Raw genomic sequence first — 25,620 nt, forward strand, 5'->3', positions numbered from 1 at the left:
CTTTAAAAAAGAATTCTGAAGTATACAAAGGCTGGCATGGTTTTCTTTCAACACATCTGATAAAGAAAAAATAGCTGTGACTTGTAACATTTCTTATTGAACGTACTTTGCCTTTTCATCTCTACCTCCATGGTCTGTTTCAAATTACCTTATGCAGTGTGCAACATTTTATTTGCACGCTTGTCCAAAATATTACCACTAACCAAAATTCACAGAGCATTTCACAGTGCATGCAGGAGGAGAATTAGACTAAAATGAGGAATCTGGAAAGTCTGCCTGACCAGTGAGATGTGATCAAGGGGAAATGAAAGGGCCTAAGTGGGCTTTCCCCAGGGGCAATTTTCTCAGGTCAGGCAGTTCTGCCTCAGATTAAGGATCTGCACACATAAAGAAAATCCACCAAAGAAAATGAGAATACCATTTATGGCTGTTGCTAGAGTACAAAATGCTCCTTTACTGGGCTATGAAAATATGTTCTTCACTTTGGAATTTCACTCCAACCACCATCATTAGTAGCTTATAGTAGATTTCATTAAAATCATTTCCGTAGCACTTCTTGATTTTGGAAATGTATTGGTAAGTCATGTCAGTATGTATTCAGACAACTGCTAGTCAAAATATCACATTCCCCTATACTGTACATTTAAATTCCAGCTCATGGTTGGCTTGATGGCTCACGCCTGTAATCCCGCACTTTGGGAGGCCAAGGTGGAAGAATCACTTCAGGCCAGGAGTTTGAGACCAGTCTGGGCACATGGCAAGATCCCATGTCTACAAATTTCAAAAAATAGCTGAGTGTGGTCCCAGCTACTCGGGAGGCTGAGGTAGAAGGATGGCTTGAGCCCAGGAGGTTGAGGCTGCAATGAGCCGTGTTTGCGCCACTGCACTCCAGCCTGGGCAACAGAGCCAGACCCTGTCTCAAATAAATACATACATACATACATACATTAATTAGTTAATTCATTCATTCCAGCTCATTTTCCTGTAGACTGGGAGTGCTTTCACTGATGTTCACTGAGCACAGCAAGGTGACATGAGGTGACATCGTACGGACCTCTGGAGGAGCATGTGGTGCACCCAAATCCCTTTTCAATGCGAAGTTCCTTGTGTGGATTAAATAATGCAGTCCTTTTTCAGAGTGCTTCTGTACGTGTTCTCTCATTTTATCCTGACCTCACCATCCTGTTTCCCTTTGATTTTATTGTGGCTGGCCAGGGAATGGCTGTTTTGCCTTTATTAAAACAATTTTTTTAGAGACAGGGTCTTAATCTGTTGCCCACACTGGAGGAGTGCAGTGGCGTGATCATAGCTCACTGCAGCCTTGGCCTCCAGGGCTCAAACGATCCTCCCACTTCAGCCTCACAAATAGCTGATTGCAAGTAGGGATTGCAGGCGTGTGCCACCATGCCCAGCTAAATTTTTTTTTTTTTAATTTTTTGTAGAGACAGAGTCTCACTTTGTTGCCCAGGCTGCTCTCGAACTCTTGGCTTCAAGTGATCCTCCTGACTTGGCCTCTCAAAGGGCTGGGATTACAGGCATAAGCCACCACCAGGCCCTGTTTTGCCTTCAGAGATGTATTTTAAGTTGTTGATCTAGGCTTGATGTATCTATCCTAGGTCAGGCACTATCCGGGTTTTCTCATCTGCGTATGAGGATAAGTCACAGAGAAGACTAAAGGAATTAAATACTCCAGGACCCTCAGCCTTGCATCTGCCCTCCAGCGATAAGCCAGGGGACGTCACAGGCGTCATCCTGTTCAGCCCTGCTGGGAAATGGCTGGCTGCAGTGGAGGTGCTGGCTACTTCCCTTTTCCTTGGCTTTGCCCTCGTTTTCTCCCCAAGGATGATGGCCCCCAAAGGAGAGTTGCCTCAAAGGACAGCGTTGCAGGGGTGCTTGCGTGTCATCAGCCAGAACAAGTGACAGGGTCTGGCTCCTCAAATAGCCTCCCTGTAGTCTGAGCTGCCGCTGTGACCTGCGCTACACAGTCTTTGAAGGTTTAATACTGTGACTGTCATCTAATGCCTTATCTTTTGACCTTGTCAATTTGGGAGGTGACACTTCTCACCTGGACTCATACTGAGACATTGTCAATAGTTGGACTGCAGGAATCATTGTCCCCGTTTTTGTTTTTTGTTTCTTTGTTTTGTTTTGTTTTTTTGAGACAGAGTCTTGCTCTGTCACCCAGGCTGGAGTGCAGTGACGCGATCTCGGCTCACTGCAACCTCCACCTCTGGGGTTCATGCCATTCTCCGGCCTCAGCCTCCCGAGTAGCTGGGACTACAGGCGCCCGCCACCACGCCTGGCTAATTTTTTTGTATTTTTAGTAGAGATGGGGTTTCACCATGTTCGCCAGGATGGTCTCAATCTCCTGACCTCATGATCTGCCCGCCTTGGCCTCCCAAAGTGCTGGGATTACAGGTGTGAGCCACTGTGCCCGGCCCATTGTCCCCATTTTTACCTTTCCCTAGCTCAGAAATCCTGTTAGATGCCCAGGAACTCAGATGAACACATTGTTCTGAAGAAAACTAGGAATACACATAGTAACGAAGTAGGTGAAATAGAGAATAATAAGATACTTCCAGTTTCCCCAGCGAATCTTTAGTATGTTCTTCCTGATTCTTCCTACATGCAAATATTTCTGTTTCACATCATGGCTTCAGATTTTAGGAAAGACAAGAAGACTTTAAGTAATAGTCTCAAGTTGAGGAAAGAGAAGTAATACTTTTCCTCTCTGCAAACTATTCAAGAAATGAGGCTGGCTAAGAATGGGAGAAATTTAAGGATAGAAGTGATTTCAGTGCTTGCCTACCATTTGATTGATTGATCCATTCAACCAGTATTGATAGTTTACTTGTTCTGAACCGGACTCTGTGCTAGAAGTGCACCCGGAAGTGTGCGTCAAGTGCTGTCTCTCCAGTTTTTATAGTCCTTTAGCTAGGAGACAATAAAGGCTTTTGAGCAGGAAAGGTGTGATTGCTAATAAAGAAGAACATTTATGAAGGGGATTTAACAGGTGAATTCAATGTTGATAGGCAGGGCAAGGTTCTTTTGTGCGCACCTGGTGTCAAGGTTAAGCAACACTGGTGCCTGTTATCAAGGATCTTGTGACCGTCTGGGTCAGCTCCTCAATTTAGAGCCAAGAAAATGCATCTGCTGGAAGAAATGAGCAGGCTGATTTTGTGCCATAGGGCCATAGGCACCATCCATTCATGCCACAATTTTCTCCTGGATTTTTATCATGTGTCAAAGCTTTGGGGATTTAAGAGGTCTTATTGCCTTCATCTTCATTTGTATTTAATTGCTTTGCAATTACAGAAGGAAATCGTGCATATGGTGGATACTTTGGAAAATAGAGAAGTTACTTTGGAAAAAACATGAACAGTTATCTCCGAGTTGTGAGAGAATTAATGTCTTGGTTTATTTCCTGTCATTCTGATTAGGTGTGTGTGCATCTCTAATATAATATTTAAAATTTTTCAAATCAGTAATGGAGTTTCAACCCTGGTTTGCTTGTGTAGTTTATTTACCCAATCTTCTATATGCACCCCAGGGAGACTAATTCCCATTTTATACATTTATAAATGTATACACAAATACACATTTATAAATGTATACACAAATGGGTCCATTAATTTTAACAATATTAATTATTCCAATTCACAGACCCATTTATTTGAGTCATCTATAATTTATTTCATCAATGTTTTATCGTTTTCAGTATACAGATCTTTCATCTAATTGGTTAAATTTACAACTATTTTATTTTTTGATACAGTTATGAATGGGATTGATTTCTTAATTTCTTTTTCAGATAGTTTGTTGTTGGTGTAAAGAAATGTTATTGGCATTCCTTAAGGAACCAAAAGTAGAACTACCATTTAATCCAGCAATCCCACTACTGGGTATCTACCCAAAGGAAAAGAAGTCATTATATAAAAAAGACACACGCACCCACATATTTACAGCAGCACAATTCACAATTGCAAACATATGGAACCAACCTAAGTGCCCATAGACCAACAAGTGGATAAAGAAAATGTGGTATATATACACTGTGGAATACTACTCAGCCATAAAAAAGAATGAAATAATGTCTGTTGCAAGAACCTGGATGGAGCTGGAGACCATTATTCTAAGTGAAGTAACTCAGGAATGGAAAACCAAATATCATATGTTTTCATTTATAAGTGGGAGCTAAGCTATGAGGACACAAAGGCATAAGAGTTGTATAATGGACTTTCGGGACTCTAAGGGGAAGGTTGGGAGACGAGTGAGGGATACAAGACTACATATTAGGTACAGTGTACACTCCTCAGTTAAGGGTGCCCAAAATCTCAGAAATCACCACTAAAGAACTTATCTGTTTAATCCAAACCACCTGTACCCAGAAAACTATTGAAATAAAAAAATCATTTGCAGTCAGGCACGTTGGCTCACACCTGTAATCCCAGCACTTCGGGAGACCGAGGCAGGTGGATCATGAGGTCAGGAGATCGAGACCATCCTGGTCAACATGGCGAAACCCCGTCTCTACTAAAAATACAAAAATTAACTGGGCGTGGTGGAGCGTGCCTATAATCCCAGCTACTCAGGAGGCTGAGGCAGGGGAATCACCCAGGAGGCAGAGGTTGCAGTGAGCCTAGATTGCGCCACTGCATTCTAGTCTGGTGACAGAGCAAGACTCCGTCTAAAAAAAAAAAATAAAATCATTTGCATTGCTAAAAAGAAGAAAAGAAATGCTACTAGCAGGGAGCGGTGGCTCATGCCTGTAATCCTAGCATTTTGTGAAGCCAAGGCAGGAGGATCACTTGAGGCCAGGAGTGGGAGATCAGCCTAGGAAACATAGCAAGACCCAATCTCTACCAAAAAATTCAAAAATTAACCAGGCGTGTTGGCACATGCCTGTAGTTCTGGAGACTCAGCAGGATGAGGTGGGAGAATTGCTTGAGCCCAGGAGTTCAAGGCTACAGTGAGCTATGGTCACACCCCTGCACTTCAGCCTGGGTGGCAGAAAAATATATACTACTCATAAGTGTATTGAATTTAATAAATGATGGGATATGTATATATCAGAATTAGAACATGTCGCCATAATGCCATAGTCTTTATGTTGTGAGTCATCATCAATAAACCACAAACATTGTAAAAACATAGCAACCTGACATATAAATTAGAAGTTAATAGGTTAACTTCTATATTTAGACCAAATGAATATCACCTCTTAGAGATGATACCAATAATCACAAACCTTGCCAACATTATTATATCAGTGCAATTTTAGTAAAAAATAAAGTTTCCCTCTTGTAGATCCCATCAGGTATGCTAGTCACTCATTAAGAAGAAGAATGCACAAAGGTAATCATGTTGCCTGAAGGAATGGCCCTGATTGTCATTCATATGAGAGTCCATAAAGGTCTTATTTACCGTTGGCATCATTCACAGCACACACTTTCATCATAACGAAAATGAAGCCAAATGTACTCAGGAGAGGAAAGTCAGGTACCAGATTGCTCATCAATTTATCCAATTTCAAGTTTCATGGGAAAACACATATTATTGTAACTCACATTTATACCCCAATTGCAAGGGTACTTCAGTCATAGATTCATCAGTGATCAAAACATATCCTAGCACTGTTAGAATACTATACTCATATTACAGAAAATTTTGTGTGTGTATTTAGACCACAATGACTACAGTGCATTGAGCAAAATTCCAATGTGTCATATTTCTCAACCCTCAAAAAAATCAATCCTAGGTAAAAAGTATTTTCTCATGAGGATTGCATCACATGTGTCAGTCAGTTATTGAGAAAACCCTGTCATGATATTCATGTTGTCTGAATGAATAATTCTAATTATTATAGAGCTCAGTCTTCACTAGTTCAATTATCTATTTGGAATTTTTCAGCCGGCAAAGGCAGCGTCTCACCTCCACTCAATAGAATAGCACCAGTAGGGCTTACTAAATCATCCAGTGAGAGAAAGAGAGCAAGGGTCTTAGTGCCAAATATCCAAGAAAATTAGGACTTACAGGAAACTTAAACACTTAAAGAATCAGAACTTATAGTTTACTTAGAAGCACACAGATAGAAGTGTGCAAAACAAGTTTCACAGAAATATTTCATTGCCAGAATCCCAAAATAAAATTTCCATAGAAGGAAACTAAGAAATCCAAACTTCTTGTCTCACAATTGTTACCTAGACTGGGCCTCAGCATAATCCAACTAAGCTTAATTTTTGCATCATCATTTCTCATCAAGATAATAATTCATCATTGGCCCAGCCCATGGCACTCATATGCATATGCACACTTAGATCAAATATGCTTAACAGAGATGGTTTCCTTAAACACTGGTGGTAAAGTGGACTGGATGCCACATCTTCAGTGCCAGACAATTGGGTGGTACCAGTATACAAATGGTAAACACCCTTGAGTTCATTCATAGTAATGTCCTTGTGTGCATTTTTAGAAATAGAATTAATGAGTCATTGCTTCCTACACACTTCAAAGTAGCCACGTCCACATCTTATTCCTCTCCAATAAGGTGGGAGAATTAGGAAGAAAAGGAAAAATAATAATCAATTGCTTCTTTTTATACACAACACCCACACCCCACCAGGGACACTGACTCCTCTCTGAGCCTTATGGCCTTAGCTATGCCCTAGTTTCTCATATCTGGGGGCGGCCCTGGTTTCGAGCAACATCCGTGGGATCAAAATTAGACCTAGAAATCATACAAGGTTTATGAAAGACAACTGCGGCTGGCCTGACGGCTCCTTCTGGGGTCAGGCTGGCCCCTTTATGAGCAACATCCCTGTGGGCCAGGGCTGGGAGGCCTGTGACCTCAATCCAGGACAAGTTTACAACAATGACCCCGGTTCTCTTGTGCTCAGGCTGATCAGGAATGTGGGAATTGTCCTGGGGAGAGCCAGAGCATGTGGATTTTCAGCCTGGCACTTCCACGCCACAAGCTTTGTGACCTTGAGTATTCTATAGGGGTCATCTAACATGTCACTACATGAAGACCAGGTGATCAGAAAGGCCCCTTCGGCTCCAGTCTTCCCAGGGTCCACCCGGGCCTGACCAATTGTTCCAGTGATACCACTGTGGGGTGTCAGCATCGCAATGGCTCACTCATAGCTCCTTCAGGTCTCCTCCAGCCACCACCCGTGTACCATGACATGCTATGACAGTGACCTCCCTCAGCCTCTCCCAGGCACATGGTTTTACCCCTTCTCCTAAAGCAGTTTTGCATGCCCATCTAAAGGCAACTTAAATATTTGCTTTTACTTCTCTTTAAAGATTACAACCTTAAAAATATCCAGTAAAATATTGTACTTCCATAAAGCATTGTTCCTGAGTAAGATTAGTGCTTCTCAGTGGACACAGCAGCAGGGAACTTTGTGCATTCATGCTGAGCTAGTGGCTGTGTGATGCTATTGAAGAGGGAATACACCACCATCAGCGCTCAGTTAAAATGTCTTCTCCCTAAATTTTAAGAAAGTCACAGGCTGGGCGCCGTGGCTCACACCTGTAATCCCAGCACTTTGGGAGGCCGAGGTGGGTGGATCACCTGAGGTCAGGAGTTCGCGACCAGCCTGGCCGACATGGCGAAACCCCGTCTCTACTAAAAATACAAAAATTAGCCGGGCATGGTGACATGCACCTGTAATCCCAGCTACTTGGGAGACTGAGGCAGGAGAATCGCTTGAACCCGGGAGGCAGAGGTTGCAGTGACCCAAGAGATGTGCCGTTGCACTCAAGCCTGGGTGACAGAGCGGGGAAAAAAAAAAAAAGTCACAATCACAACTTAGACTTTCTCTGCAAATAAATATGTTAACCTACAGAATGACGTGAGGAAATATTTGGGTATTTTGTAGCTCCCCTGTGTGAATGAGCTAGCCTAAAACAGTAATGATAATAATAGTAGTAATAATTTTTGAATGTCAAGTGGAAAAATTAAAAATAATAATTCATTATAATTATTGGAGAGTAAATGAAAATTTTTCAAAGATACTTTCTATGAACATAAAATAGAGATTTTTCTTCACAGTCTTATTTGATTTCATATGGATAGGATGCTTAAATAATAGATTAAATTTTATATCCATAATTTCATAAAAAATGTTGGGCTTTTTTCCTTTCAACAATTATGTCATATTTAAATCAGTTTGCTTTGTACCATAATCCATGGGTGAGGCAAAGAATTCTGGTAAGACTCTGTTACCAACTTAAAGATAATACCCAACAATTTAAAAAATTCTGTACTGGAATTTTATTTTCAAAATTTCAAATATGGGAAGGGGGCAAGGGCTGAAAAACAAACGATTGGATACTATGCTCAGTACCAGGGTGATGGGACCCATGTACCCCAAACCTCAGCGTCACTCAATGTACCCATGTAACAAACCTGCACACGTACCCCTTAATCTAAAATAAATGTTGAAAAAAAAGAAGAAAAGGAAAAGCAAGCAACAGGAAAATTTGAAAAAAAAATTAGAATAGACTTATTCCTTAATAATAATTCAAATTTAACATTTAGATTCTTTTAGGATAACTGTAATTGAGTATTCTATAGGAAGAGTAATTTTCAGGCACAAAAAGGGTGATGAGCAGTGATACTGTGTTCCATAAACTGTTACATTCTTTATAAAGGATTATTTATCAACATGTATATTATTTCATCCTATCTCTCTATTCTTTTTTTCTTTTTTTCTATTTCTTTTTTTTTTTTTTTTTTGAGATAGGATCTCACTCTGTTGCCTATGCTGGAGTGCAGTGGTGCAACCATGGCTCACTGTAGCCTTGGCCCCTCCGGGCTCAAGCGATCCTCCCGCCTCAGCCTCCCAAGTAGCTGGGACTACAGGCGTGCACCACCACACCCAGCTCATTTTTTATTTTTTGTAGAGACAGGGCCTCACCATGTTGCCCAGGCCAGTCTTCCACTCCTGGCCTCAAGTGATCCTCCTGCCTTGGCCTCCCAAAGTTTTGGGATTATAGGCGTCAGCCACCATGCCTGAATCATCTCTTTATTTCCAGAATCAGTTGCTTCTACTATTTCCTCTCCTTCCTCTTCTCCTCCCAATACTACCTTTTTTCTTTTTGTTGCTAATTCTCTATGACCTTACCATCAAGTTTCTAATTTAGTTATCCACAGTACTGACGTTGTTCCTAGCTGAGTTTTTTTTAACTATCCTATTTGCCATAGTTTTTCCTGATTTTATGACTATAATGAGTTTAGAGAAAAATGGCAAAAATGCCACCACTGACCCCTCTAGTACCCAGGGTTGATGTACCTTGTGTTTATGTGTCTTTATTAATTCAGCATAGAATTCTTCATTTTCACCTTAAGTGTGTTTGTATTTTACAAATTAGTCTAAGTCCACCTGGTTTGAACACAGGATACTAACTCCCCGCACCCATTTTAGAAGGAGATCTCTAGCTTTTAGAAGAGATTGTCTCATGATTTCCTATGGTCATTCAGCAAACATTTCCTGCAGACCTACTGTGCGCCAGGTACAGTGTCCAGAACTAAAGATACAAAGACAAACTCAGAGTCCCTGCTCCTAGGTGGGGGTGTGGTGAATCAGTCTTGATCCCACCTCCCCAAGATCCCATCGCTCCATCACCAAACAGTTGTCTATCCAGGAGCAAGCTACTCGTCTAGCCCTATTTCCTTAGCTTGCAAATGAGACCGTTTCTCTTGGTTCTCTTGAATGTCCCATTTTTCTGTACAATCAGTCTGTAATTATTGCGAATTTTTCTTGGAATTGCATGAGCATTACTTGAGCTCACCAACTACATATTGCGGTTAAAATTAAACAGGGGGCAGTCTAACAGGCAAAGCTTAACTTAATAGCTTCTACCTCAAATTAAAATTTTGAATCTCTAGCAATATCTGCCCTTTCTTTTCCCACAGTTTCACTCATATGTTGTTCATAAATCTGAAGTATGGGTTTTTGGCTCTCTGTTAGGTAAAATACTTCATTTAACTTAGCCAAATCCAGACTTGGAGCAGCCTGGAAATACTCAAGCGTCCCTTCTTCCCAATACATGAGGGTCTCTGTAGGTTTTTCTTTGTGTGTGTGTGTGTGTGTGTGTGTGTGTGTGTGTGTGTCTGTAGGGAGAGGAAGTTGTATTTGACTCCTCCAATGATGTTTAGGTTGCAGCACTGTCTCCTTAGCCGGAGCAAATGCTGGGATGCGCCATGGCTTTGCCCTGGTCATCTACATCACCCACGTCCCATCACTGGGCTCCAGTCTGTTGCAGCACCTCCAGGCTTAATTTCTGTTCATAATCTGATTATGGGGTCTGAGCTGTTCCAGCCAGTGGCCTCTTCCTTCTCCTGTACCATAGGCACAAAGACACAAGTGCCTGGTCGCTCTAGTCCTGCACTGTGAAAAATCTCAACCCAGTTTTGCTTAGACCAGACGAAGGTGGTTGCTGGCTGAGAATTAGCAGTAAAGCAGGCTGTGTGACTGAGCCGTCTGTGTGCAGCCATGTTCAGAAGCCCAGGGTTTTCCAGCTATTTGGGAGCTTTCAAATTCTCTGAGAAACAAGGTAAGGCAAGAGAAATATGAAATGCACTTATGTATGGATTTTATAACATAATGAATGCCTGGGGTCCTCTATTTTGCCCTATGTATTCTCCTGTGTTCAGTTACTTATACACATTTCTCCAAAGACACTTTAAATATCTAATTGAGTTTATAAAGGAGCTTATCTTGTGATTGCTGATAATGTGAATTTTTTTTCCCTTAATAAGTTAAAGTTACTACTAAACCACTGAAACCTTTATGTAAGAAAAATTGCAAATGCAATTGGAATGCCCACACTTTGGGTCAAATTCTAGATGTGCTGCACTTTAGCTAAAATATTTTTCTAAATCAAATGCTATACATACTAAATTATTTCCAGTAGGCAGTGGTGAGTAGCTTCTTTTTATTAACTCTTCATGTGAGACAGTTTGGAACAAGACACTGTCTTTTCAGTGACTTTCTTCCAGCACAGAGGAAAATACATGCTTTCAATTTAACTGCTGAAGTGGTGTGGCATGTTCAGTTCACTGACTGAACAAAAATGAAACGCTAAGGTTATTTTGAGAATCATATTTGAAACTCAGCCATTATACATCAAAACTGTTTTCCAGCTCAAATGCACTATTGGGAAGTGACTTGAACAATTCAGACCTCAGATTCAGGAATTTTCTCCTACAGTACTTGAAAGCTTTTTGAATTGATTTCTCTTTGGTTAATTACATAACAAGATACTTGTATAGTTAAGAGAAAAGCTTAGATGTTTTACTGGCATTATGTCTTTCATTTTATTGTATTTCTTTAGTTGGCCACAGTTCCAAATTCCAGGACTGAGGATGTATTTTGATGGATAATGAAATGTCAACATCTGATATATTTTGTACTTATTTTTCCTCGGGCTTCTGCCCCTAAATATTAAAGAGCAAAAGGCACTACCTTAGGGGAAGAAGTTTCTGTAAATGGCCTATTTGTGGTTTTCTTAGTGGACAAATGCTGTAAGCCAAAGGCTGTAAAACAGATTACGTGCCATTAGACTGGTTATAAATTTTGTCTGTGCCTGGTTTTGGTTAACCTGTTCATTTGGGATGTGTTTTTCCTGTATAGAATTGTTACCAGCTGTCTTTACATAATACATATCTTGTCTTCAAAATACAAATAAATAGTTATTTTTATTGGTTGTTATTGTTTAGATTTTAATGAGAGCAAAAGACACAGCTGAGTTGTCCTTTGCTCTTCAGACCCCACCCGCATTCTTTAAAGGCATCTCAAACATTTCTAGTTACCTGGACCAAAATTGCTTATTTTCTCCTCTATTCCTGAGTATATAGCTGCCTTATTTAGTATTTAATTGCTTTGAGTTATTCTTGTTGCCATGACAAATTTAAATGGTAACATTGAACTATGTTAGAAGTATTATTGTTATTATTGTTGTTATTATTTTCATTTACCCATGGAGTATGTTGGCTACTTTCCGGAAGAGAAAAGCAAAACTTGCCTATGTAAATTTCCATGTGGAATTTGATTCTTAGAAGATGTCGTTTTTGTATTTCTATTTTTCGTCTGGTTAATGATTTTCTTTTTCTTAAATTATATGTTCAAAAGGAGTTTGGAGAGTTTTTTCTCACTGGATTTTTAACAATTTGCATAACTATTTCAATGTTACATTATTTCTTTTCCCTTAGATTTCAACAAGAAGAACTTAAGCTTCCTTGGATTCCCACGTCAAAGGAAAGTTTCAAGGTAAAGTGGCCATGTCTCAACAACTGTGAAATTTTGAAGATTTGTTGTAGCTTTTAAAATTATTCTCTTGAATGTCTAACCCATGAGTTTAAATGTTTGGCAATTGTTTTCTCTCTAGAATTTGATTTATGAGGAATCTTTGTATTTAATTCTGCTTATGGAAACTATTTGGAGAACAGAATCTTGGTGTCTCTTGTCATTGCAAACTTTTAAAGGACTATTATCTTTTCTTTCTCACACCTGCCTCTAAGCAGGCACTGTCCTTTTGCAATCTGTCCATCAAAGAAGGGAGCTAGATTCTTTTTAGAAATGGTTTAAACTTGTTTCTGTTCCCTCTCCCTTCTTCCTTCCTTCCTCTCCTCCCTCCCTCCCTCCCTTTTTCCATAGACACACACACACACACACACATCCATCCATCCATCCATCCATCCATCCATCCATCCATGTGAGTTATTCTTCCCTGGTCTTCCCAACTCTCTGTCTTAACTTTTCTGTACTTCCAGTGCCCTTGGCCACAGAATATTATGGGTGCTAATTTTATTTACCTAATGTGCTAAAACTCCATGACACATCATCATGGAGTAAGAGAAGTGGAAATGAATGCCTGTGCCATACACAGTAGCTGTATCTCAGGTGCTTTTTAGTAGATTGTTGTCTATATTAATAGAGTTTGATATTTTCAGATGGAGGCACAAAGTTGTCCCCTACACAGTCAGGCAAAGATCTCAATCTGTGCTTCATTATAGTAGAAGGACCCAGCCCCAATTTCCACACAGTTGCTCTTGTGCCTAAGGTATTATGACACTGTTCCTTGACCAAAAAGGATTTGCATTTCAGCAACATTAGGATAGACAGGGGTCTAACTTCTGTCCTCCTCAGGCATTTGAAAATGGCAGTTGATCTTGTGAACACATTGGATGGGGCAAAGCTTTGGCGTATTTCATCCACATCTTTTAAATGTTTATGCTTTGTTTAATTTTTACACACAATATCATCAAACAGCATATCTAAGTATAAAGTTAATTAGAGCAATGATGATCCAGGGTCATCAATGAGATTGTCTTAACTGACTCACAAAATGTCACTTTTTTAATGGGATACATCCATATTTCTCATCTTGGCCATGTTTTAATAGGATCTGAGGCTTGGTTTCTTTCTTTCTTTCTTTCTTTCTTTCTTTCTTTCTTTCTTTCTTTCTTTCTTTCTTTCTTTTTTGAGATGGAGTCTCGCTCTGTCACCCAGGCTGGAGTGCAGTGACACGATCTCGGCTCACTGCAAGCTCCACCTCCTGGGTTCACGCCGTTCTCCTGCCTCAGCCTCCTGAGTGGCTGAGACTACAGGCGCCCGCCACCAGGCCCGGCTAATTTTTTTGTATTTTTAGTAGAGACAGGGTTTCACCGTGTTAGCCAGTATGGTCTCGATCTCCTGACCTCGTGATCCACCCGCCTTGGCCTCCCAAAGTGCTGGGATTACAGGCGTGAGCCACTGCACCTGGCCTCGGCTTGGTTTCTAATATGTCCCTAGCAGGTTGGTTTAACTGTCATGGAGCTAATAAGTGACTAAGGGAAAAAGAGACAGGAAGGCATTCCTTATTTAAGGATAGGAAAAGCGTGCAATATGAAAGTCACACACGTCAGTGGACAGAGACTCAAAGAGACACAGCTATTCTCAAATCATAGGTATTACATCATGCATACCTATTAAAAGGACAACCTATGCCATGGTGCTAAGTGTAAAATGGGCTGGAGGTACAAGAGCCTGCTTCTTTAAAAGAAATCTGGTCAGCCAGACCACCAGCTAAAAGAGACGAAAATATGAGCTAATGGGGCTTCGTCTCCCGTATCTTGTAATTTAAACTTCAGTAGCGGAATGAACAGATTGTGGAGGAGACTTACACCGCATGGGTGCTGGACAGTCTTTGTAATAGTAGCATATTCCACGTTGTGAAAAATAGAGGTGATAACAGCGGAGTATCCTGCTCTCCCTTTAATAAAATTCCCCCGTGTTGCTATGGGTAGGCATTTAAGTAGGTTAATGGGACACGTTTAAAAGAAAAATTGTCACGGAAGCAGGGGGCATTCTCTTCTTAGAAGCAGAGGAAGGGGGGTGGCGGCACAAACAATCAGTCCTAAAGAACGAGCACTGTTTCAGGGGAGACAAAGAGAGTTGGAAAAAAATCCAAAAGGTGTTTCTCACTGTTAGAAAGTTAAAATCAAAATGCAGAAAATGAAGTGGTTAGCACTAACTTTAGTATCTATGGAGAGATGCTTCCCTACTGAAACATAGGCTCTTACTTTTGGTTGAGTGCTAGTGAGACACCAAGGCCTTTAGACGTTGCCCCTGCAGACACCCCTTTGTCCCTGGGGAGGTTGGATTGGGGGGTGACTGAGGAGGAAGGGCAGGATCCAGCATCCGAGAGCTCCATGCTTTTGGGGTCACTGGTTGTGTGCGTTAGTAATGGGCCCTACCAGTCTCCCTGCTGGGGGGCCTCTGAGTCAGAAGAAGTGGAGAGGAGAGGAGAGTCTGGACCCTCACAGGTGCTTGTGTTTCATCAGCGTCAGATGAGCCGAAAAAGGTGCTCACTGATGAACCGTTCTGAATTTTACAAGCACGTCTTACCTGTGTTTTCATTGATGATCAGTGCCCTCGGGTAGAGAAAGTTCAGGGAAGAAACATGATTTTTTTTAAAGAAAGAAACTCGATTTCACATGTTGATTTGAGGGGTCTTGCATTAATCACAGCTTGTGGCACTGCCTTGAGCCAGAGCCACACTTTCCAGCCCAGTCTGCCTGCTCCCGCTCCTCCTGTCTGCTCATCTGATTTCTCAGAAGCCCCCAGTCATTTAGCAGGATCAGGGGAGAGAGGCAGCAGAGACAGGACCAGAGGGTGATGACAGCCGTGTGGGCTCAGTAGTAAATGTTTACCTGGAAGCTGCAGATTCTAAAATCGATACTTTATAAACATGTGCAATTACACCAGTTTTTCACACATGTATGCAAGGTGAGCAAAGGTACTAAAGAATGATGTGTTCCAAATTATGCCCTGTCCAAAGATGAAAGAAGGAAAGAAAGGAAGGAAGGAAAGGAGGGAGGGTGATAAGGAAGGGAGGGAGGAGGGGCTTATGACTGATGTTATTGACCGTGTGCTCTTATAGTTATTCTCAATGTTTGTAATGATTTTAGCCCTGGCCATCACATCAACTTTGCATAAAAGGTACACAAAAAATACTTCAGGGTGAATTGTAGTATTCATTTGAAGCGTTTTGTAGTAATTATTCATTCATTCGACATATTTTAATTTTTTAAATATTTTTTAATTCAATCATGTAATTTTTTTAACAGACAGGGTCTCACTCTGTCTCCCAGGCTGGAGTACAGTGAAATGATCATAGCTCACTGCAACCTCAAACTCCGAGGCTCAATGGATCCTGCCACCTCAGCCTCCTGAGTAGCTGGGACTACAGGCTTGTGCCACTGTGCCTGGCTAATTTTCTTATTTATTTATTTTTTTTAGAGATGGGATCTTGCTATGTTGCCCACACTGGTCTCAAACTCCTGGGTTCAAACAATCCTCCTGCCTCAGCCCCCACAAAGTGCTGGGGTTAACGAGGTGTGTAATATACTTTTGTTGCTGGTCGAATAGGCAGTGGGTCCGGGTGCTCTGCCCTGAGGACATGACCAGGCAACTGAGGCCCAGACGAGGAGTGAGACGAAGCCACACGATGGCAGGAGGCTGGAGAGGAGAGAGCTCAGGGGGAGGAAACAGCATGTTGAGTGAACCACGTTAAGAAGCATCAGAGACTTTCCTCTTAGAGCTTTGGTTTTCTTTGGTTTCTGACCTGCCATCAAAAGGCTGCACTTCACATGGGTGCTGGCACTATTTGTAGCATGTTTCGAGAAAGTAAGTGCCTGTGAAGCCAGGGAGTGTCCGGTGATGACTCGTAAAGCTCACTCTGTAAATTCAGTGGAGTATTTAACTCAGGGACACTTTCTTGCTTTTCATTAGTGGCTCCATTGAGCTTTCTGAGAAACAGAAAGAAAGAGGAAAACAAAGACACACAGATGTTTATTTTTGAAAATAAGATACAGCATTTGTACCCCAAGGCAAGTGGCCTGAAAAGCTGAATATTTCAGGGATTGCATTATTTCACTTTAATGTAGAATTTTTTTTCCTGAAAAGATTTTAGTTTCCCAAAGAAAGCATAGAGCTTTGTCAAGATGTTTAAATTAGCAATTAAATAATCAATTAAAATAACATGCCATTCCTTAAGTCGGGTACATTTCTGCCATTATTTAAATTTTTTAGGTTTCTACATTGAAAGGAGTAGTTACTACCTTACAATTCAGTGTCTAGAAGTCGGTGCTAATTCTAAGTTTCTGACTAGGCAGGTGTTCTAGGCTCTTCCAGCCAATCTGGAGTGTGGCTTATGAAGCCTAATTATTCTCAAGACTTTTCATTAAATAATGTGAACACACTTACCTATGGAATATAAGCTTTGCTACATTGTATATGGAAAGATGAAGATTCCAGATGGGCTTGGTTCTAGGAGGGCGGGATGGTGGCTGTGCTTTGGACTGTGTGGAAGTTCTTTCCGTGTAGTTTATACAGGCGGTAGAGGTTATTCAACTCTCCCACTTATACAGTATCCACAGTGGCTTCCTCGGTCTCTTCCTTGGCCTCTATGGAAATGCACCCGTACAGGGGAAAGGTCAGCTTCACATTGAGTCTTTTTAAAGTCCATCTTTTCCCCCTCTGGAGGTCACACTGACCTTGAGGAACAGCAGTTCCCTGTTTCCACAGGTTTGTTTTCTTCCTTCGAGGCAGCAGCACCCTCTGCCCTGCCCGCTCCTGGCACATCAAAGACCATGGAGTTGGGTACACAGCAGTCTTGGGGTGACTGTGGCTAGTATGAAACTAGGAGATGGATTTGAATCTCATCGCCTCTTCTTGTCAAATATGAGTCTTTGGGCAAATCATGTAACAATTTCCGGATCTGTAAACTGAGGATGGTACTAGTTCCGGTGTTGTGCTGCAGCTAGACGTGTGTGCCTCTCTCCCGACTTTGAGTTCAGTGAGTCCTATGGGAGCCTGAGATCTGCCATGGTGGGAGTGTTGACACCACCAGTCGATATTACAAAGCAGGTGCTTTTTGCAGGGCCAGGTGGAGGGCCTGGATGGGCGGGGCAAGAGGGCAGGGCCATTTGTACCTTTATAACCACACCACGGAGTAGTTCATACCTCGTAAGGTCTTGGGGAGATAATTAAGGAGATACCTGGGGTGTGCTTAACATGGGGGAAAGTCCACAGTAAGGGCTCACTTCCTTTATTATTCTCCTCTTTCATTTCCTCTTTCATTCCAACACGAGTCTTCATGAGGCTTTCCAAACTTTTGACCATGCTTTGATACCTTGGTTGTTTGAAGGCATCTGTTACTTTAATATAATTTTAACACTGGAGGACAGAGTGTAGATCATCTATACAAGTTACTGATTTTCTGAAGAAGAAATTGTAGCACAGAGAGGTTGAGTAATTAATGCAAGCTTGCACAGCTATTCTTAGGTCAAGAAGAGGTGGTCAGTCTGAGTTAAAGTTCACGACTCCCATTTCAGCAATGTTTTCACACATCACATCACGCCACCCGCCAATCCTGCTGTAATTACTTAGTTGCACAAAAAATCACAATATTTACAGAAATACAAATAAATGAAAAAAGTTACCAATTTGATCCCCAATATAAAACATTTTACCTGCGATCTATGTATACATATTTAATGATGTGTAACAATATCATAATTTTTATGTTCTGCATTTTTTCACTTATATATCTTTATTTAAATGGACTGTACTAATGGAGTAATTTTTAGCTTTCAGAAGGAGTTCTCACTCAAAGATAAAGAACAGCTCACTAACCTTAAAAGAGGAATCGATGCTCAGCTTTTAGTTGCACTTCCTAAAGGTAAGGCTGTTCCTAAATGACCAACCATGTCTGGGTAGATGCGTATTGTGTCGTCGGAATTTTCTCGAGCAGAACTCTCTCCCTAACCTCCAGCTTACAGTCTTCTTTGCGGCCCTTCCTGTCTCCTCCCGGAGTTAGCTTCAATTCCCTTCCCTCTCTCTCCCTGCATCCATGCATTTTTAATCCTTACCTTTCTACTCCTTCTTGCCCTTTAATTTTAGGCATCCTCAGGTTTTCGCCAGAGGCTGGGTGTGCGGGTGAGACAGAGAACATAAAATCGACCTGCCCTCATCTCTTTCTCCGTTTAACCTTCTCCAAGGGCAGTGAGTTCTGACCATACCCCCATTTCTTCTCTGTCCACCCACTCCTGCTGCCTCTGGAGGCTGCCCCAGGCCTTAGGGCTTTTTTTTTTTATTTTATTTTTTTATTTTATTTTTTTTTTGAGACAGCATCTCGCTCTGTCGCCCAGGCTGGAGTGCAATGGCGCAATGTCAGCTCACTGCAAGCCCCGCCTCCCAGGTTCAAGTGATTCTCCTTCCTCAGCCTCCCGAGTAGCTGGGACTACAGGCGCCCACCACCGCACCCAGCTAATTTTTTGTGTTTTTAGTAGAGACAGGGTTTCGCTATGTTGGCCAGGCTGGTTTCCACTCCTGACCTTAGGTGATCCGCCCACCTCCGCCTACCGAAGTGCTGTGATTACAGGCGTGAGCCACCGCGCCTGGCCAGGGCTTTTACATTTAACATCTTGTAGCTTCCTGCTGGGCGGCGAACAGCCCATGCAGACTTTATCATGACCATCTTTCTTCTTCCCCAAGCGGGCACTCACACGTGTTTGGTGAATTACTATTTCCACTGGTCAAGGCGCACATGGGGTAAAATGTCTGCACCAACTATAAACCAGTTCCCCCTAGTGTTACCTGTGAAATGACGTAAACATTGCTTGGTCTTTGTAACTGTAACACTAGCACAAGGAATGATCATTAGTCCCAGCTCACAAAATGTCTTCATCCTGACTGAGCTGTGGAAACCTTCCAGTGGAAGAAACAGATTTGATGGAAGGGCAGATTTTTTCTACTCTGAAAGAAAAAGCAAAAATCATGCCCCAAAGAAATTAGAACAAAAAACATACTCTTTTAATCGAAAGTAAATCCAGTAAAAAAGTCCCACTGACGAATTGGAATATATCCTGAGGAATTGAATGGATGATAGGCCGAGACATAGTCTGATGAGGGTGGATGTCTGAAAGACTCAGGGGATTTGGCCTGATGAAGAAAACCCAGACAGAGACATGTGGCAATTTTCAGGAACTGACAACACTGTCAGCCGGAATACAGGTTTATTCTATGTTGCTCCAGAGGCCAAAAGTAAGAATAACGTGTAGAATTACAAGAAGGCAGATGAGATTTCATATCAAAAAGAAAATTAATCGTTCATGGTACTTGGAAATGAGGTGGTCCACACTGTGCTCGCATCGGCTCTCCCCCAGAGTTTTCAAGGGCAAGTCAGTGGCCTCGTGTCCAGTTAGGACGGGTGCAGATGGGGCATGGAACGGCTGTCAAATGGAATGGCTCTGCCAATGTTTAGGACTCTCTGTGAAAGACAAAAAAAAAAAAAAAAAACAACAATTTCCTCTGAGCCAAACTAAAGTGCTTAATACCTATGCAGATGATCAAAACAAAGTGTAAGAATGAACAAATCCATATTAGCATTAGCTGAGAAAAGTTGATTAAGCAAAATTCTACATAGCAGAGGTTGTTTCCACCAGGCAGAAGGGTCCCTCTTTCCCTTTCTCTGTCCCAGTTCCTTTATTTGATGCATAATACCACAGGCAATATTATGAGCAGAAAAATCAAAAACAGGATGAAATGCTGGGTTCATTAAGGTTCAACAAATGGTAACTTCATCTGTAATAAACTTTTAGAACACCTAAGCTTATTAGCCAGTTGTAGACAAATTAAAAAATTTGTCGTAAATGATTATAAAAAATAATTTTTACAAATCAAAGATGACGATTTTATGTATTCACCAGATTGATGTTTCTAAATTAACATGGTCCCTTAAATCCTTAAAACATGCTTTAAAAGTGCCAGTGCCCAGGCCGGGCATGGTGGCTCACATCTGTAATCCCAGCACTTTGGGAGGCCAAGGTGGGTGCATTACGAGTTCAGGAGATCAAGACCATCCTGGCTAACAGGGTGAAACCCTGTCTCTACTAAAAATACAAAAAATTAGCTGGGCAAGTCCCAGCTATTCGGGAGGCTGAGGCAGGAGAATTGCTTGAACCCTGGAGGCGGAGGTTGCCGTGAGCCAAGATCACGCCACTGCACTCCAGCCTGGGCAACAGAGCGAGACTCCATCTAAAAAAAAAAAGTGCCAGTGCCCCATGTCCCCTGAATTTCACCTAAATTCTCTACAGTCTTATTTCACATATCTTTGCTTTTGATGAAAAAAATAGGCAGATTTGGAAAGACCAGCAATTTCGTTGTTTCTCTGATTTAACACATGTATTAATGATTTTATGTGTCAGCTCTTAGCAATATTATGTTAAAAAAAGATTTGGTTATAATTTTATTTTAATGACATCAAGTTTTATGTGTGAGAAGTTTATAGAAGTCTCTTTCTGTTCATTTCCTGTGAAACTGGGCATTAAAGTGGTTGTTACTTTTTCTCTACGGGACTTCCTCTAAGTGTATATCACAAACAAGTAATCAAGGGATTAAAAATCTTTACCTATGTAATGTTTATAATATTAAAAAAGATTTTTTATTTAGGAATTATGAAGTAGACCAAATATATTACTCCACTTTCTTTAGCAGCTTTATTAAGATACAACACACATACCATGCAATCCTATCATTTAAAGTATGCGATTAGGTCGGTTCTGGCATTTCAGAGTTCTGCCTCCATCAGCACAGCCAGTTTTAGAACATTTTCATGACTCCAAAAAGAAACGCTACACCCTTTAGCCGTCACCCCTCTCCCTTATTCCTCTAGTTTGTAATTGCTTGGTTTATGAGCTGCTTGTCTTTATATTAGTGGCTGCCATCCAAGAGTAAAAGTTACAGGGCTTTACTCCTGTGGGAAGTAAGATCGGAATATTCCAAATCTGGCCTGGACTCTTGAGCTGTCGCGTGAAGGAGGAGAAATTGTTCTTGGCAGTATCCCTGCCACTTATATTTCTTTGGAAGATTCTACTGTACTCAAGTTTGGAGGACTGAACTCAACAATGTCTTAACCAGAAACCTTCTGCTTCTTAGAGCTAATGGAAGAAGCTATGTTTCCCAAGAAAAGCACCCTGCAGACCAAATTGTCTAGAATATTGGTGTTATATAGTCTTATTGCAAAGTGTATTAGGTGGTTGTAAATAACTTTATGAAGTATTATAGCTCTGCTATCAAATTTCCTTAAATCGCCTTACTTGAAAACTAACCTTCAGCTCCCATCAGAAATAACTAAAGAAATAGACTCACAGACTCCATATTGCCACAGTAGTACCACTCCGAATTACTCAAAGAAGAGTAACAGACCAAGAAACAGGTAAAATAAGGGACACGTGGATATGTTTAGAAGTCCTAATGTATTTGAAAGCAAAGTAGAAAATGTCTCATTACAATGGAAATTAGACCATCGATGCTTATTTATATCCGGATTACATAATAACTACTATTACTAAACATGAACCATATATGAATTATAATTATGACACAGCATATAATCAATTGAATTATAGCTGGTGAACCTAATTTTAAAAAGCATTCTTATTCTTTTTTGTTAAGAAATACACACTGAAGAATTTAGAGATAAAGGGGCCTCATGCTGCAATTGACTCAAATGGTTCAGAAAAAATACTATGTAAATATGTATGTGTATGTATGTACATAGACACATATGCACATACAAATATACTTAAGAGAAAGAAAAAAATAAAAATAAACTCAATGTAGTAAAATGTTAACATATTATGAAGGAAATCTCTTATATTTTCTGTATGTCTGATATTACAAAAAATTTTTTTGAAGTTTTAAAAGAACAGAAACCTTCAAGATTTTCAATCAGAAGGTAACTTTGGTAGAACTGTAGGTAGGCTTTATAAATAAAACAACAGAGTTACAACATAGATTTCCACAGCAATGGTGACTTTCATGCATGATGTTTTTAGTATTGGCTTTATGCTGATAATAGTACAAAAACATGTTTTATATGATTAATAATAATATAAAACATGGTTTATATAATAATATAATATATAATATAAACCATATTTTATATATATATATATATTTTGAGGCAGAATCACGCTCTGTCACTCAGGCTGGAGTGCAGTGGCACAATCTTGGCTCACTGCAACCTCCATCTCTTGGGTTCAAGCAATTCTCCTGCCTCAGCCTCCCGAGTAGCTGGGATTACAGACACATGCTATCAGGCCTGGCTAATTTTTTGTATTTTTAGTAGAGACGGGGTTTCATCATGTTAGCCAGACTAGTCTCAAACTCTTGACCTCAACTGATCCACACACCTCAGCTTCCTAAAGTTCTGGGATTACAGGTATGAGCCACCATGCCTGGCTATTATTGTTAATAATAATATAAAACAGATATGTAATATACACATTAATTACACATTAATTATATTACATGTTAGTATAGATGGGGAAAAAAGGCAAAATTCAAAATGTCTCTGTTGCTTCTTTTTGTCTTGTATATCATTTCTTATAATCCCGTTTCTGTAGGAATGAGGTATATCTTGGTAATTAAAAATATATTTGCTAGAAACAATAGACTGAGAGGTCATCATTTGTTTGCTGGAGAGACTTTTTTATTTTCCTTTTAAAATTCACTATAGATTTCCACTAAGAGTTAATAAGATCACCAATACATTCAAAGGACAATTTAATTTATGAGCTCATTTAATTCCTCAGTGAAATGATCAGAGAGGACCCTAAGGTGTCCCTTCAAGTACCCACTATGTTGATGGATTCTAGCTTCCAGGAGCAATAGGCTTGGCATAGCTTTGCGGTGAATCTGGTCTTGACTGAAAAGAGTGCAGTGCTGGGCTAGTGGCGTCTGTACTGTGTAACCTGGGGCCTGGGTGTCTAAGGCACAGGCTGTGTATTTGAAATTCTAGTATCGGGGGATTGGTGATTCTCAATGGTTCTCAATCTAGGGCAGTCCCTAAGGGGCTTTAGAAATAGATGAGGATATTTTTGTGTCGCAGCAACTGGGGGTTATTTAGCATCACTAGGAGAACCTGGGACATTCAACATCCTGCGGTACAGAGCTCATAGCAAAGCCACTTCCCATTCAGAAGCCATTAGCTTCTGATCACCCCCATAGTGATCTGGGAGCTCTCCAGAGCCAGCCTCCTGAGTCCATGACCCTGATGAGGTCCATCTGTGTGTCTGCTAGATCCTATCCTGAGAATTTCTCAGAAATTATGCCCAGAATTGGATGGCTATCAGAGGGCAGTGTTCACTGGAAGGGCAGTAGGAAAGTCTACCTTTCCTGTGGACGGGAGTCTTGCACAGTCTCCCGACTAGATCTTTCCTTCTGGAATACAGGAAATAGAGAATGGCAGGAAGCAACATGTTGCTTTGCTTTTCCATGCACTGTTGTAATCTTTTTTTAAAATGCCTTTAGTTGCATTTCTACAGAAAATTTTTAAAATTAATTAAAATGTGGATGAAATGAAAGTGATTTTCAAGAGTCTCTAATTAGAACCAAGAAAAGTCTACCTTAACTTTTTCCAGTGGAAGTTACATGATATTCCATATATTAACCGTTTTGATACTTACCTAGTGGAAATAATGTGGGGTGAGAAAAGGGACATGTTAGGCCAGGTGCGGTGGCTCATGCCTGCAATCCCAGCACTTTGGGAGGCCGAGGCGGGCAGATCCCTTGAGCCTAGGAGTTCAAGACCAACCTGGATAACATAGCAAAACCCTGTCTCCACAAAAAACAACCAAAAGCTAGCCAGGCGTGGTGGCACGTGCCTGTAATCTCACCTACTCACGAGGCTGAGTCGAGAGGATCACTTGAGTCTGGGAGGTTGAGGCTGCAGTGAGTCGAGATCGTGCCTCTATAATCCAGCCTGGGTGACAGAATGAGACCCTGTCACAAAAAGAAAGGGATGGGGGAGAAAAGAAAAGAAAGGGAAAGGGAAATGAGGGGAGGGGAGGGGATGTGATTATGCTACTCAGGACCCTATTAATAGTTTCTATTTCTCAGTTAGGGTTTGAGGCATGGGTTCAAGTCGTACCTTTTAGGTGCCCTTGGAATTTGGTTTCGATAGCTTCTTGAGTGGCCTTTTGAAAAATAGGGCTCCACTCTCCTCTTTGGGGTTTAAATAACTAAAACCCTTTGGTTTTTGTCATCCTTGAAAATATTTTCAAAATATATCCTACCAGCCATTAAAGTTTTATCACCATAATCTCACTAGGGCTAATTTGTTGACAGGGAAGCTGTTGTTATTGACCAAGCCTCCTCTCCCAAGGCCGCATGGCAGGGTGCACCATTTTCATTATACCCCTGTCTTCTAAATAGCAACATAATTAGAACGAGGACTTCTCTGCCTCCAGCTACTCTGATTCCTGGGGAGGCCAACTGGGAGACCCTTTTGAAGTCAGAGGGAGAGAGGTTTTGTTTTTTTGAAGCCAGCTACCTTAACAAAAGCCAATTCAACTGAAGTTTTAAGGTGGCTATCACTTAAAAATAAATGAAGAAAAACAAGGCTTCTATCCCTGAACACAAAGGGCAATATAAAACTTTGTGTGTGTATGTGTGCATGTGTGTGTGTGCGTGTGTGTGTGTAGTTTTGACTCATTACTAAAAATTACCACTTAGAGAAAAGAAAACGGAAATTGAAGCAGTCGAAAATCAAATTCCTTTGAGTTTCTCCTGTGACTCAGCCTTTCAAAAACTTTTCATTGGCCCTGGCCCCAGGCTGTCCAGCCACCCCTCTCTCTTTCTCCCACCCCATTCTGAGTCCTTCATAGGAGTCACTCAGATGCACCCTTATGAATTTAAGCATTGAGGAGGAGGCAAAAAGAGAGACCTTTATTCTCCATGAACTTTGGCCATTTCTCCAAAGAAACAGTTGTCTGGCATCTCAGTAATATCCTTGTAGTCAGTATCATGTGAGAACCTCCCAACCTCAGCACAGCGTTTGTTCTGTTTCTCCAGTGCTGCCAGAAACATTGGGGTAATTACCTTACCCATCATCCACCTAAATTATAGCAAGGAAACCATTGTTAACATTTCCTTCCAGCAAAAGCCTGTGCAGGGAGGCGGAGGACCTGTGTTCATCTAAACTGTAGCTAATTGAAGCGGCCACTTTAGGCACTGTTGGCAACACAATCAGATAGTTACAGCCATTGACAGATTCTGTGAC

At 41.1% G+C, this 25,620-nt stretch overlaps 1 protein-coding gene and 1 pseudogene across 1 annotated transcript in view; one reads left to right on the forward strand and one right to left on the reverse strand.

Moving 5' to 3' along the window:
* The window catches only part of SVIL (supervillin), a 276,068-nt gene that overhangs the window by 152,489 nt on the left and 97,959 nt on the right, over window positions 1-25,620 (forward strand). The window contains exons 4-5 of the mRNA XM_030797621.1: window positions 12,221-12,278; window positions 18,143-18,234. The gene's annotated coding sequence lies outside the window, so the exon portion shown is untranslated. The remainder of the gene's footprint in view (window positions 1-12,220; window positions 12,279-18,142; window positions 18,235-25,620) is intronic.
* Window positions 6,208-6,283, reverse strand: LOC115831350 (annotated as a pseudogene).

Source organism: Nomascus leucogenys, chromosome 18, assembly GCF_006542625.1.
Source record: "Nomascus leucogenys isolate Asia chromosome 18, Asia_NLE_v1, whole genome shotgun sequence".
NCBI lineage: Eukaryota > Metazoa > Chordata > Mammalia > Primates > Hylobatidae > Nomascus > Nomascus leucogenys.